The sequence below is a fragment of the Oncorhynchus mykiss genome, chromosome 12 (genome assembly GCF_013265735.2).
Source record: "Oncorhynchus mykiss isolate Arlee chromosome 12, USDA_OmykA_1.1, whole genome shotgun sequence".
Classification (NCBI taxonomy): Eukaryota; Metazoa; Chordata; class Actinopteri; order Salmoniformes; family Salmonidae; genus Oncorhynchus; species Oncorhynchus mykiss.
Window position 1 is genome coordinate 61772775 of NC_048576.1, and position 15240 is coordinate 61788014.

Consider the following 15240-nt stretch of genomic DNA (forward strand, 5'->3'; position numbering starts at 1 on the left):
CAGTTCATGCCTTGATGAGCCATTCAATTGGACAATAGCTAGCCAAAACTCTCTCAATAGAGTACCACAGTATGAGTAATAACATAGTTGTCAAACACTGAAATGGTTCAAATCGTTTTTCCACCATTCGTTTTTCCCAATTGGGGATTTTAGAAACACTTCAAATAAGGGCTGTGTTTTACGGGAGAGTATTAGAGCCATGTGAAGATAAAGAAATCTATGGGTGGTGGTACATGGATATTTATTCTTCTTGCATTAGTAGTACTTAAAAAATAAAAATAAAATTATGTGCCAATATTTTGAGAATAAACAAAACATTTAATTTAGGCAAAGTCAATTTTGAGAATAACGTAGACATTTTGAGAAAGTTCTATTTCAAGAGTAAAGTATGGGATTTGGTTATTAAGCACATAACCATATAGCCCTAATCCCCCTTAACCTAACCTTATTTAAACCAATTTGTAAATAGGTCATGGTAGATCAGGAATTCACCATTTATCAGCATAGAATATCCCATGTCATACATCTAACTCTCCATTTCATTCTCTTAAACACATCCTGCTCAGCTTACATATAGGCTTGCACTGCCAACTCCTGCCCCTGCATTACGTCCCTCATCTTCACTGACCTCACTCCCACTTGGACCCTCTACAACAGAAGACAAGTGTTTCCAGCATGGAAAAGCAATAAGAATGTGTCTTGTACACAAGTAAATAGCCTGTGGCGGAGATAAACTGCACAGTCATGTTGTGTCACTCATTTGACAAATGGATTCAATATTCAAGTTAAGGCTATTGGAAACACTTCATAGCAAAACATAACATGTGTGACTAACTTTATTTTCCCAGAAGGAATTTAATTTGTGCTGTCAGATACATCAAGCACACTTTAATTTAAAACACACAACAGTGCATTATTACATTAAAAAACAGGGCATGTGTAAATTAGCAAATAAAATACAGTGCATGCGGGTGTAGCCTATTAATAAATGTATCCATAAATCGCTAAATAGGTAGCCAGGGTGCCTAGGAGGACAGTGCAGCACTCAGTATCTTTATGGAAGCAGGTATAACGCTAGAAGCCACTTCCACTATCCTGGGCCCCAATGGTAGGAAGGCATACTGGTTAGATATGATGTCCTTGCCCTTTTTGTGTGCCTTTTCTTGTCTTTGAGGCTGCATAGTCGGTTACCTACTATCTTGAAACTCACTGACAACTTCTTTCATTTACTTTTCCAGCCTGTTATAGTTTGTGACCCTGTGTTACCCAGCACAGTGAGGGGCAAGAAGCAGTGGACTGGGCCAGGCAGGACTGGTTCTGAGCCAGGCAGGTGGTTGGTCCTGGCAGCAGGAAAGAAAAAGACAACATGAAGATACATCCAATGTAGTGTATAGTGCAACGACATACGGTGCCTTCGGAAAGTATTCAGACCCCTTGACTTTTTCCACGTTTTGTTACTTTACAGCCTTATTCTAAAATGGTTTAATCTGAGAAAAAAAATACTCATCGATCTACACACATTGCCCCATAATGACAAAGTGAAAACAGGTTATTAGAAATTTTAGCAAATTGATCAAACTTTTTTTTAAATACCGTATTTACGTAAGTATTGAGACATACAACATGTATTATTAAACTAGTTTAAGGCAGATAAAGTAAATATGCGTTTTTATCAGGAGCAAACACTTTGCACGTGTTGTAATAATTACTCCACGTGTTTGACATATGTCCATTTTGTTTTAAGCCGACTTCGCTATTTCACCCGGCTCACGCCCAGGAGAAAGCCCGGTTTCAAAATGAATGTAATCACTTTTCACCCGGTGAAATCTCCCACCCGGGTGCCTGGGCCAACTTGATCAAATTTAAAAATGTATTGTTTTGGGCATTTAAAATGTATTGTTACGCATTATTATGCATTATTATGTATTATTAGACTTCTTGACGTAAGGACTAAGGCAGGGGTGTCAAACAAATATCCTGGAGAGGCAAGTGTCTGTGGGTTTATTATTTTGGAACTCCTCTCACCTAGTTTTCTAGGTCTTAATTGAAAATGAATTCAAAGGAAATAACCCAATAGACACGTGGCTCTCCAGGAATTGAGTTTGACACCCCTGGACAAAGGTGTAGGACTGATTGTCATAGGGAGTCCCAGCCTGGCTACCCATCAAATTAGCTTTTGTAGGATATTATGCAGTTAAACTGAAGATAGAATTATGGTAGACTGATTATATACATACATAATAAATTAGGGTTGATTTCACCAGAATGTCACCTTGAGGAACGTCACATCAAGGACAAAGAACAGCTTATCCAAGTTTGCCAGCCTGGGGTGCACACCACCCAAGATGATGGCTTTAGGTTCTGTGGGTCCTGTCTGGTGTGTCCTGTACATGACCTATGAATGTAGACACAGAGAATGTGGTTGCAGAGCATAAATACAGTCATTACAGAACACCATTACATACATGAAGGGTACCTTTTGGCATTTGCTGAATGATCGATGAGAAACTCCATATTGCAAATGTAAGGTCCCTTACTAGACGTCCGCGAATGTTTGAAAAATTCGGGCCGTGCACCGGGGCCAGATCTTCCGGGAAGTCATCGAATGAAGTCTCTTGGACAGTCGGTTTCTGCTTTATAAAAATTTCAAATGTTGGTCATTTTTCCGCTGTTCCGGTAAATTCCACCAGATGGCGAATGGAATCTTATTGCAAATGTACAAAACATCCCCAATCACGACATGGCCATTTCTCCTAAATGGAAAAGACTTCGAAGACAAAACTTGGTGAGCATAGGTTTGGACTAATGGGCTGTTAGCCCCGAAACAAGATGGCGTCGAGGCCTCAACGCTTTTTAAGTTAAGGCCATTTTTCTGGGATTAAAGGTCAAAAATGAAAATAGAGCTCTAATTTGACCACTTCACGTCAAAGTACATGAACCTACGGTGTGAGGAAAAAAAGAACCAGCAATTTATCGTAATTTAAGAGAAATCGTACAATGTACAATTGGTGATGTTCAAAGAAATGTGTTTTTTTTTTATCAGAAAAGTTACAGATCCAGTTGCGGCATGTTCAGACAAATCCGTTAAGGTGGGCTTCGGAACTCTACGTGATTTCTGTAATTTTCTGTGATTTTCTGAAATAACACTCAATCATTCAACCCTCTGTAAATAAGTCAGTTCTTAACGTAAAGACTTAAAACTCAAAAATCTGTAAGAGCCTACCCCAAGGAGGATATGTTTTCACTTTCAGCTTCCTGTGTCAACCGGAAGTGCCTTAAATTGGGGTCATAGGGGCTGTTTTCGAAGGGTTAAAAATGTCACATCTTTCCAAAACTTCATACTGTATGTGTGATTGGGCAACCCTCATAAACTGTAAATCAGTCATTTCTCCCAACAGATGTAAAAGAAAAAACTCTCTCTCTCTCTCCCTCACACACACACACACACACACACACACACACACACACACACACACACACACACACACACACACACACACACACACACACAGAGAGAGAGCAAGGGCAAGAGTGACACAGTGCGGGCTTAAAGACACGCAGAGCCTGCAATGGCATTACCATAATCTCTAGGCAGTGCCGAGTTCAACGAGACACCCTGCTTGATCGTAGCTTGCTCTGAGCGCAGCAACCATGAAAAAAAGTAGGCCCATAATGAAGCCTGTCCCTAAATTGTAGGTGCTTTTGGGGGACAGTGGCGGAACCGTTAGGGTTAGAAGGACAATTCAACCACAGGAATGTTCTTAAGTTCCTCCCGATCTGTGCAAGCCTAACCTTGACCATGTGGCATTATCCCTTAACAGTGAAAACAGGGTTTTTTCATCTCACAGTTTACAATATCTGTCCCCATAGGAAAACATTGCCTGCTCCCCTAAATTCAACCTGAAGCCTATGTGGGTTATGAATTCCTTATGAACCTGTCTTCGATGACAATTCATCAGACCACTAAGAGGTCTACCTGTGTTGATTCTAAGCTTCCTGGAGCAACCGGAAGTGGTTAAATGTTGATGTACCAAACCTGCAGTTTGTGAAAATCACTGCATTCAACCCTCTGTAAATAAGTCAATTCTCAACATAAAGACTTTAAACTCAGGATTCTGTAAAAGCCTTCCCCAATGAGGATATGTGTTTACTTTCAGCTTCCTGTGCCAACCGGAGGGGCTGTTTCGAAGGGTTAAAAGAGTGAGATCTTAACAAAACTTCATATGTGTGATTAGGCAACCCTCATGAACTGTAAATTAGTCATGATTTACAGTCACTACGGTAAGCACACATGCATTTTATCGTTTTCCGATCTCTGTATGTGAGAGCAGTGCTTCATTTGTAAATTGGGAGGTCCCAGGGGCTCCGAGATACCGGAACACATTGAGAAAAAAAGTTTCTAACACAACATAGCAGTGCAACAGACGGAGTACACAGCCAAGTCTTATGATGGTGAAACGGACAGCACTCTCCAAGGTGCTGATTAATTCAAAGCTTTTTAGATGTCACTGCTTTATGCAGACATACTTGAGAATAGATCATATTTGTTCTATCTTTTCAGGGGGAGGAAATTAAAGTTGTAATCAGCTCTGTAATGCTTTTTTTTAAATAGAGATACCTTGAAAAATATATAATTTTCAATTAATGCACAAAGGCAAATGGGACATTTTTTAATATTGGATGAGCTTTTCTTAGTAATCTACTTGAGAACCATTTAGGGTTCAAGTAAAACTTTTGAATAAGTGAAGCTTTTAGAGAGAGGTTTAGTGCGTTTATATTTAATAATCTTAACCCACCCAATTGATAGTCATTATATACTGTAGATAGGCGCACTTTATCTTGTGTGGTTTAGTGTCCTAGATTAAGCCAAATATTTTTTGCTCATATGATTTGAAAACAAATCATCAGGAGTAGGCAGCGCCATAAGTAAGTGAGTAAACTGAGATACGACTAAGGAGTTAATCAGGGCAATTTTTCCATAAATAGACAGGTATTTACCTCCATGGTTGCAGGATCTTGTCTATTTTTTTTCTAAGTTATCTTTTGAAATTCATTGTGGAGAGCTCATTTATGTATTTTGTGATATGAATACCAAGCATGTCTACTTTACCGTCAGCCCATTTATAGGTAAACTGCAGGGTAGTGTAGAAGTTTTATTCTTTAAATATCCAATACGCAATATTGTACACTTATCATAATTAGGTTTTAGTCCAGAGTCCAGAAAAATTATCTAGATCTTCAATGAGATATTGCAGGGATCTAGCTTGCAGACTTCATATAAAACTTGAGTCATCGGCATACATGGACACCTTTGTTTTTAAGCCTTGGATTTCTAATCCTCTAATGTTGATATTTCATCTGATTTTAATAACTAGCATTTCGATGGCTATAACAAATAGAAATGGTGACAGCGGACACCCTTGTTTAACTCCGCTTGACAATTCAAAACTTGACAATAACTCCTTTATTTACTATTTTACACCTGGGGTTGTTATACATTACTTTTACCCATTTTATAAGAGAATCACCAACATTGAAAACATCCAGGCATTTATAAATAAAATCCAGTTTTGAGGCCTTTTCAAAATCCACTATAAATGCTTCTTAGATGTTTCATGATGTTCTATTATTTCTAGTAGTTTCTGTATATTATCTCCAATGTATCATCCATGTAAAAAAAACCTGTCTGATCAGGATGAACAATACCTGGTAAAAACCTATGCTATGCATTTTGCTAGTATTTCTGCATCACACATTGAAGTGTGAGGCTTCCAGTTTTTAAGATAGACTGGATCTTTATATTTACCATCTGGGTCTTGTTTTAATAATAGTGAAATCAGACCTTCCCGCTAAGTACCTGACAGACTACCATTTCTATAGGAGTAGTTAAAACAAGCTAACAATGGAGCTTTGAGTATATCAAAAAAGGCTTGATTTTCCTCTACCGACATGCCATCAAGCCCTGGAGTTTTTCCAGACTGAAAGGATTTAATAGCCTCAAAAAGTTAGTCCTCTGTAATTTGGCCTTCTCACTGATCTTTATGTAGATGGATTTCCTTTTTTATTATTTGTAAATAATTCCTTACAGTAAGGATGAGACAGAAAAGAGAACATCTGCTTAAAATATTTAGCTTCCTCTTAAAATATAATTTGGAGAATCATAGATGACTCTCAGTAACGAGTTTCTGTAAAATATTTTTGTTAGCGTTCCTGGTGCATTTTTCTCCATATTCCATCCAGTTTGCTTTATTTTTGTAATAGATTACATTAGATCATTCTTGAATAAGTTCCTCCAATTCTTTTTGATTATCCTCTAACTTATTTTGTATCTCTGTAGTATCGTATTTGTTGCTGTCTATGCAACAGTTGAAAAGTTTTTGGTCACTTAGAAATGTCCTTGTTTTTGAAAGAAATCCAACTTTTTTGTCCATTAAATGATAAACGTGCCATTAGATCACAGGAGTGATGGTTGCTGATAATGGGCCTCTGTACGCCTATGTAGATATTCCATAAAACATTTGCTGTTTCCAGCTACAATAGTCATTTACGACATTAACAGTGTCTATACTGTATTTCGGATCAATTTGATGTTCTCTTATTGGACAACAAATGTGATTTTCTTTTAAAAAAAATGACATTTCTTAGACCCAAAACTTTTGAACGGTAGTGTACCTGGACTATTAGTTCACCCCCCCCCCCAGGAAATTTTCTTTAACGGTCGACTTTGGACACAAAAAACAGTCCAACACCGCCTCTTTCTCAATTTTCAAACAGAAATGTGTTATGCAATTTAATCTATGTGTCATTCTGGTATCCAAAATATCTAGTTCATTAGCTAAGCTAGCCACTTGTAGCTACCCAATAACTCCTCCAGTATGTGTTGACGAAATTTCACAGGATCTTTTTTTCGGGTGAAAGCTGTAGAGTTCGGTAAGAAATAGCACTGCTGTAGCTACCGGTCAAAAGTTTTAGAACCTACTCATTCAAGGGTTTTTTCTTTATTTTTCTTTCAAGGACTTTCAAAGTTCAAATGGCTTGCATTGAGCAATAGCCCTGGTTTCCACAGACAGTGTAGTATATTCTGAGCCTGTGTGACATAGGATGTGAAATCTGAAACCACTGGGATGCCCTTCCTATCATTTAATTTGCTCGTCCGACTGTCCAACTCCTGGCAGAAGCCTATGTCAAAGCCACTGACAAACCACATGCCTGCACTGACAAACCACATGCCTGAACTCACGAGTGAGTTCCAAATGATTTCAGGAATCCAAGCTAGTAATCTGTGAGATATTCACAGCGATGGGGACAGATGTTTTGATCAACAGAGACCTTTAGAAAATAGTCTAATTTTCTCTAACACTAAACATACAAATATGTATTTTACAGTTGAAACCTTATAATTAGTCGTATTAGAATTGTATTAAACTATATTTAGAAAGCATATAAGTCATTTCAAGCTTTATTCATACAGTTTTGTTGAATAGGAAATATACATAAATATTTATTTATACTGTGTACTTGAACTTGTGTGCTCAAAAGTGCCTACACTACACCTCAGACATGTATAACTATTTTTTACCAGAAAGGTGAGGTTTTAACCTTTTGGAGTATGCAATATTACTACTTATTGTTTTTTGCCCTCTCATGGTAATTACTTTTGGGAATTATGTAGATTACATTTCCGATTACATTTAGTTACATCAGAAGACCTGGTTTGGTATTTTGGTATTTTATTAGGATCCCCATTAGCTGTTGCAAAAGCAGCAGTTACTATTCCTGGGGTCCACACAAAACATGAAACATAATACAGAATGACACTTATCTGCTGCCAAACATACCCTTGTAAAACTGACCATCCTACCAATCCTTGACTTCGGCGATGTCATTTACAAAATAGCCTCCAATACCCTACTCAATAAATTGGATGCAGTCTATCACAGTGCCATCCGTTTTGTCACCAAAGCCCCATACACTACCCACCATTGCAACCTGTACGCTCTCGTTGGCTGGCCCTCGCTTCATACTCGTCGCCAAACCCACTGGCTCCATGTCATCTACAAGACCCTGCTAGGTAAAGCCCCCCCTTATCTCAGCTCGCTGGTCACCATAGCATCACCCACCTGTAGCACGTGCTCCAGCAGGAATATCTCTCTGGTCACCCCCAAAACCAATTATTTCTTTGGCCGCCTCTCCTTCCAGTTCTCTGCTGCCAATGACTGGAATGAACTACAAAAATCTCTGAAACTGGAAACACTTATCTCCCTCACTAGCTTTAAGCACCAGCTGTCAGAGCAGCTCACAGATTACTGCACCTGTACATAGCCCATCTATAATTTAGCCCAAAAAACTACCTCTTTCCCTGCTGTATTTATTTTATTTATGTATTTATTTTTGCTCCTTTGCACCCCATTATTTTTATTTCTACTTTGCACATTCTTCCACTGCAAATCTACCATTCCAGTGTTTTACTTGCTATATTGTATTTACTTTTCTACCCTTATCTCATCTCATTTGCTCACATCGTATATAGACTTGTTTCTACTGTATTATTGACTGTATGTTTGTTTTACTCCATGTGTAACTCTGTGTTGTTGTATGTGTCAAACTGCTTTGCTTTATCTTGGCCAGGTCGCAATTGTAAATGAGAACATGTTCTCAACTTGCCTACCTGGTTAAATAAAGGTGAAAAAAATATATACAAAAATAAAAAACCTGGATTCCAATCAATGAGATGAGATTATAGATGTTGGTTAGAGCTGCCTTGCCATATAATTTTTTTTTGTTTTGAGTTTGCTATTCACAAGAAGCATTGCCTGATGTGAACCTTGCCTCGAACAAAAGGGATCTCAGAAGACCTAAGATTAAGAATTGTTGACTTGCATAAAACTGGAAAGGGTTACAAAAGTATCTCTAAAAGCCTTGATGTCCATCAGTCCACGGTAAGACATTGTCTATTAATGGAGAAAGTTCAGCACTGTTGCTACTCTCCCTAGGAGTAGCCGTCCTGCAAAGATGACTGCAAGAGCACAGTGCAGAATGCTCAATTAGGTTAAGAAGAATTCTAGAGTGTCAGCTAAAGACTTACAGAAATATCTGGAACATGCTAACATCTCTGTTGACGAGTCTACAATACGTAAAACACTAAACAAGAATGGTGTTTATTGGAAGACACCATGGAAGATGCCACTGCTGTCCAAAAAACACCATTGCTGCACACCTGAAGTTTGCAGAAGTGCACCTGGATGTTCCACAGTGCTACTGGCAAAATATTCTGTGAACAGATGAAACTACAGTTGAGTTGTTTGGAAGGAACACACAACACTATGTGTGGAGAAAAAAGGCACAGCACACCAACATCAAAATCTCACCCTAACTGTAAAGTATGATGGAGGTAGCATCATGGTTTGGGGCTGCTTTGCTGCCTCAGGGCCTAGACAACTTGCTATCATCAACGGAAAAATGAATTCCCAAGTTTATCAAGACATTTTGCAGTTGAATGTTAGGCTATCTGTCTGCCAATTGAAGCTCAAAAGAAGTTGGGTGATGCAACAGGACCACGATCCAAAACACAGAAGTAAATCAACAACAGAATGGCTTCAACAGAAGAAAATACGCCTTCTGGAGTGGCCAAGTCAGAGTCCTGACCTCAATCCAATTGAGATGCTGTGGCATGACCTCAAGTGAGCAGTTCACATCAGACATCCCAAGAATATTGCTGAACAGAAACAGTTTTGTAAAGAGGAATGGTCCAAAATTCCTCGTGACCGTTGTGTAGGTCTGTTCCGCAACTACAGAACATGTTTGGTTGAGGTTATTGCTACCAAAGGAGGGTTAACCAGTTATTAAATCCAACGGTTCACATACTTTTTCCACCCTGCACTGTGAATGTTTATATGGTGTGTTCAATAAAGACATGAAAACGTGTAATTGTTTGTGTTATTAGTTTAAGCAGACTGTGTTTGTTTATTGTTGTGACCTAGATGAAGATCTGATCTAATTGTCTGACAAATTTATGCAGAAATTCAGGTATTTCCAAAGGGTTCACATACTTTTTCTTGCCTCTGTAGCCTACATATCAGTGCATACACATAAACTATCTAGTTCAAATAGGGGAGAGGCGTGGTGCTGCGAGGTGTTGCTTTATCTGTTTTTGAAACCAGGTTTGCTGTTTATTTGCGCAATATGAAATGGAAGGACGTTTCATGCAATTAGGGCTCTATATACGTAATGCTGTACGCTTCCTTGAATTTGTTCTGGATTTGAGGACTGTGAAAAGACCCCTGGTGGCATGTCTGGTGGGATAAGTGTGTGTGTCAGAGCTATGCAAAAGTTGACTATGCAAACAATTTGGGATTTTCAACCCTGTTTCTTATAAAAATAAAAAATTATGCAGTCAGTCTTTCCTCAACTCTTAGCCAAGAGAGACTGGCATGCATAATATTTATTTCAGCCCTCTGATTACAGTTAAGAGCAAAACGTGTTGCTCTGTTCTGGGCCAGCTGCTGCTTAACTAGGTCTTGCAGTACTGGACCACACGACTGGACAATAATCAAGATTAGACAAAACTAGAGCTTGCAGAACTTGCTTTTTGGAGTGTGGTATCAAAAAAGCAGAGCATCTCTTCATTATGGCCAGACCTCTCCTCATCTTTACAACCATTTAATCTATATGTTTTGACAATGGCAGTTTACAATCTAAGGTAACTGCAAGTAATTTAGTCTCCTCAACTTGTTCAACAGCCACACAATTCATTACAAGATTCAACTTGAGGTCTAGAACTTAAGGAATGATTTGTTCCAAATACAATGCTCTTAGTTTTAGAGATGTTCAGGACCAGTTTATTACTGGCCACCCATTCCAAAACAGACTGCAACTCTTTGTTAAGGGTTTCAGTGACTTCATTAGCTGTGGTTGCTGATGCATTTATTGTTTAATCATCAGCATACATGGACACACATGCCTTGTTTAATGCCAGTGGCAGGTCATTGGTAAAAATATAAAATAATAGAGGGCCTTGAGAGCTGCCCTGCGGTACACCACACTTTACATGTTTGACATTAGAGAAGCTTCCATTAAAGAAAACCCTTTGAGTTCCATTAGATAGATAGCTCTGAATCCATGATATGGTAGAGGTTGAAAAGCCATAACACAAGGTTTTTCAACAACAGGTTATGGTCAATAATAAAGGCTGCACTGAAATCGAACAGTACAACTCCCACAATCTTCTTCTCATCAATTTATTTAACCAATCATCAGTCATTTGTGTCAGTGCAGTACATGTTGAGTGCCCTTCTCTATAAGCATTCTCTATAAGCATGCTGAAAGTCTTGTTAATTTGTTTACAGAGAAATAGCCATTAAAATAATTAGCAACATCAAATGGTTTTGTGATGAATAAGCCATCTGATTCGATGAAATGTGGAGTTGAATTTGTCTTTCTGCCCATAATTTAATTTCAAGTACTCCAAAGTTTTTTTCCATCATTCTTTATATCATTGATCTTGGCTTCATAATACAGTTTCTTCTTCTTTTTGTTAAGTTTAGTCACATCATTTCTCAATTTGCAATAAGTAAGCCAGTCAGATGTGCAGCCAGACGTATTAGCCACTCCTTTTGCCCCATCACTTTCAACCATACAGTTTTTCAATTCCTCATCAATCCATGGATCCTTAACAGTTCTAACAGTCAGTATCTTAACAGATGCATATTTATCAATAATTGGAAGAAGCAATTTCATAAATTCATCAAGTGCACCGTCTGGATGCTCCTCATTAATCACATCAGACCATCAAATATTTTTAACATCATCCACAAAGGAGTCACAGCAAAATCTTTTGTTGCTCCCGAGTGGCGCAGTGGTCTAAGGCACTGCATCTCAGTGCAAGAGGTATCACTATAATCCCTGATTGGGAGTACCATAGGGTGGCGCACAATTGGCCCAGCATTGGCCGGGGTAGGCCAAACCCGGACGGACACTATTTTAGGCCCAGCTGGATGTAGCCACTCTATTGTGATCACTGCATCTAATGTGAACGGATATAGCTTTAGAATTTAAGTTCTGCAGTATTAGTAAAAATGTGATCGATACATGTGGATGTTCTTGTTCCTGTAGTGTTTGTAAACATCATGGTAGGTTTATTAATAACCTGGACCAGATTACAGGCACTGGTTACAGTAAGAAGCTTCCTCTTGAGCGGACAGCTTGATAAAAACCAGTCAATATTCAGGTCCCCAAGAAAGTAGACCTCTCTGTCTACATCACATACACTATCAAACATACCACTATCAAACATACACTATCAAACATACACTATCAAAATGTGGGTATGAGAAAAGTAACATTCACTGGACAGTTACTTTAAAGCTGCAAATGTTCTCTGAGCCTCATGGCAAAATGTGTAGAGTCGCAGGAAATTTGCTTTAAAACTATTATTTCACAAAGATTATTTTACAATCAGTTTACCCTTCACACTGTGCCTCTTTTTCCAAGAAGGACCGTAGTGATTGTCTCAGATGTTATCACAGAATAAAGAGTTGATAAACTGTTGCTATTACGATGGCTTCACCTGCTCTCCTCTCTCTTGTGGTTTAGCTGTCGATCAAAGTTTTGTTTACAATATTTCATGGTTTTGTGTAAAAAATATATATATAAAAATGTGAATACTGAATCTGTTTTGATGAGAAGGAATACAAAGAAACAACCAACAGACCGAGAAACTTCTCAATACATATTATTTGCAATGTTCAGCAATGCAATATGGTATGAAACAACACATTTACATCACTGTTTCTTTTATATTTTGTTGTGACGTGACGTGACTATCATTATTGTGATGACTGCTATTTATCGAATATTTATCTACTGTCTAATTATTACTCAATTCAATTAATCGTGTAACAATTAACTCATTAGAAATTTGGGGCACCATGGGAAAAGTTTGTTTAATGAGTTACCATCTCCCGAATTAACTCAATAATATATAGAGATCATACCAGTCACTAATGAATAATTTCCTCCTATGAGTCTCATTCTGAACGTCGTAGACTCTGCACACAAATTGATTTGATTATTTATTTACTAACAAGCTAAATGATGACATAAGGTACACACGGTATAGGTTATTGATTAGAAACTTTGATGACAGCAGGTCCCTAGCGGACTAACACAATATGACACTGGTTACACAAGATGGAGAGTTAAAGAGAGAGTGAGAAAACGAGAGGGAGAGAGAAGCAACACTTGGATACATTTGGGAACTACACTCGCAATAACCCTAATACCTTGCCCCGAACTGCCTCTCTTATGGGTAAGCGGTGATGCATGTATTTACGTGTTGAAGGTCTTCGTCGGGTATCTTTGTTAGGCCTGGGCCTTCGTGTGCCGGGTTCCGCTTGGTGAGGAGGGTTTGATTGGGACTTCTTATTTCAGATGGCCTTCTCCTTTGTTCTCTGGTGTAAGTCTCTTGTCCACAAGATGTCACACTGTCCTTCTTAGTTGTCTGTTTACTTGCACTCGTTCTGGAAGAGGGGTCTCCTGAGGACGGCTAGTCAGCCGTGTTGATGATCCCAAAGTGGTGATGAAAGCAGTGTAGGACACGAAGATTTAAAGAGAATAACCAAATGGTCCAACTTAAATTAACCTTCTTAGATACAGAACAGCTACTCAACCATAGCATTGATTTTTAAGAGGTTCCTTTGTCTTCTTCAACCTTGTGTTGCGTTTCGTAGACCTCAGCTGCAGATGGTGGCCCTTCTAGTCTGATATGTTAATTCTTAACTCAACACTTTTATACCCTTGGTATGTGCCCAATAATGTTTGTACCATGTTTTGTGCTGCTACCATGTTGTGTTGCTACCATGTTGTGTTTCTACCATGCTGTGCTGTCATGTGCTCCCACCCTCATCAGACTGTGAGGCTGCCTGAGAGACCGGCCCATTTAACATCGCCACCTGTCATCCTAGGCAGCTCTATGGTGAGAAACATCTCGGTTCCCAAGGCAAAAACCCTGTGCTACCCAGGTGCACGAGTACAGGACATCACAAGGCTGCTTCCAACTGTTCTACGACAGATGCCGTGAGTTGACATTGTCGTAGTCCATGTGGGGTCAAACGACATAAGGAGGGCTAGCTCGGAACATCTTAAAATGTATTTTAAAGAACTGATTTTAGCATCAAAAGACTCCAAAAAAACAGCCTATCATTTCAGGTCCAGTACCATTGCTGGACCACGAGTGTGAAAGATTCAGCTGGCTACTGGCATTACACATCTGGCTAAAAGATTATTGTAGCTCTGCTGGAGTCACTTTTATATATAACTTTGACACCTTCTGGAAACAGAAGATACTCACCAGGAATGACAGAGTCCATCCAAATCACCTTGGCTCCTGTCCATGCATGTCAAGGCTGTGTTGAAACAATGACTTATCAATGACCCAAGAACAGCTCAGCTAATCCCTACCATTGTGACAATGAGTCGTCATAATGCTGCATTAAATGTACATTATCCTCGGGGCGTTGGCAGACACAATGTAAGTAACTTAATTTATGTCCCCCTAATTGCCCTGAATACCTTTGTTAATCCTTCAGCTATTGGATGTAGTAATCATGAGCCTATGAACCAGAGTTACACTGTTAGCACTGAGGCGGTGTGCCCTAGTAGGAAGACCACTTTGTGCAGCTCACCCTGCACTATCAAGTCTACTTCTGATAAGATTCCCAGGAAAGGGTTAAAAACAATCAAGCAACCCAGAAAAGTGCTAAAAATAGCCCATATTAACATATGCAGCCTGAGAAACAAGGTCCATGAAGTCAATAACTTGCTTGTAACAGATGACATTCATATTCTGACAATACCTGAAGCTCACTTAGATAATACCTTTGATGATACAAAGGTAGCAATACATGGTTATAACATTTACCGAAAAGACAAATGCCAACAGGGGTGGTGGTGTTGCGGTTTATTTAAAGAACCACATTCCTGTAAAGCTTAGAGAAGATCTAATGTTAAATACTGTTGAAGTAATATGGCTACAGGTTAATCTGCCTCATCTAAAACCCATTCTTGTGGGAAGCTGCTATAGACCACCAAGTGCTAACAGTCAGTATCTGGATAATATGTGTGAAATGCTTGATAATGTATGTGATATCAACAGAGAAGTATATTTTCTGTGGGATTTAAATATTGACTGGCTTTCATCAATAAAATCACTCAATAAAAAGCTTCAAACTGTAACCAGTGCCT

General features: G+C 38.8%; 1 long non-coding RNA gene across 1 annotated transcript in view; it reads right to left on the reverse strand.

Annotated features, from left to right (window-relative positions):
* LOC118937697 overlaps window positions 1-15240 on the reverse strand; it is a 27556-nt gene continuing 12316 nt past the window's right edge. The window contains exons 2-3 of the long non-coding RNA XR_005035066.1: window positions 2238-2395; window positions 1-1340 (exon numbers count right to left, since the gene is read on the reverse strand). This is a non-coding gene — a long non-coding RNA (uncharacterized LOC118937697). The remainder of the gene's footprint in view (window positions 1341-2237; window positions 2396-15240) is intronic.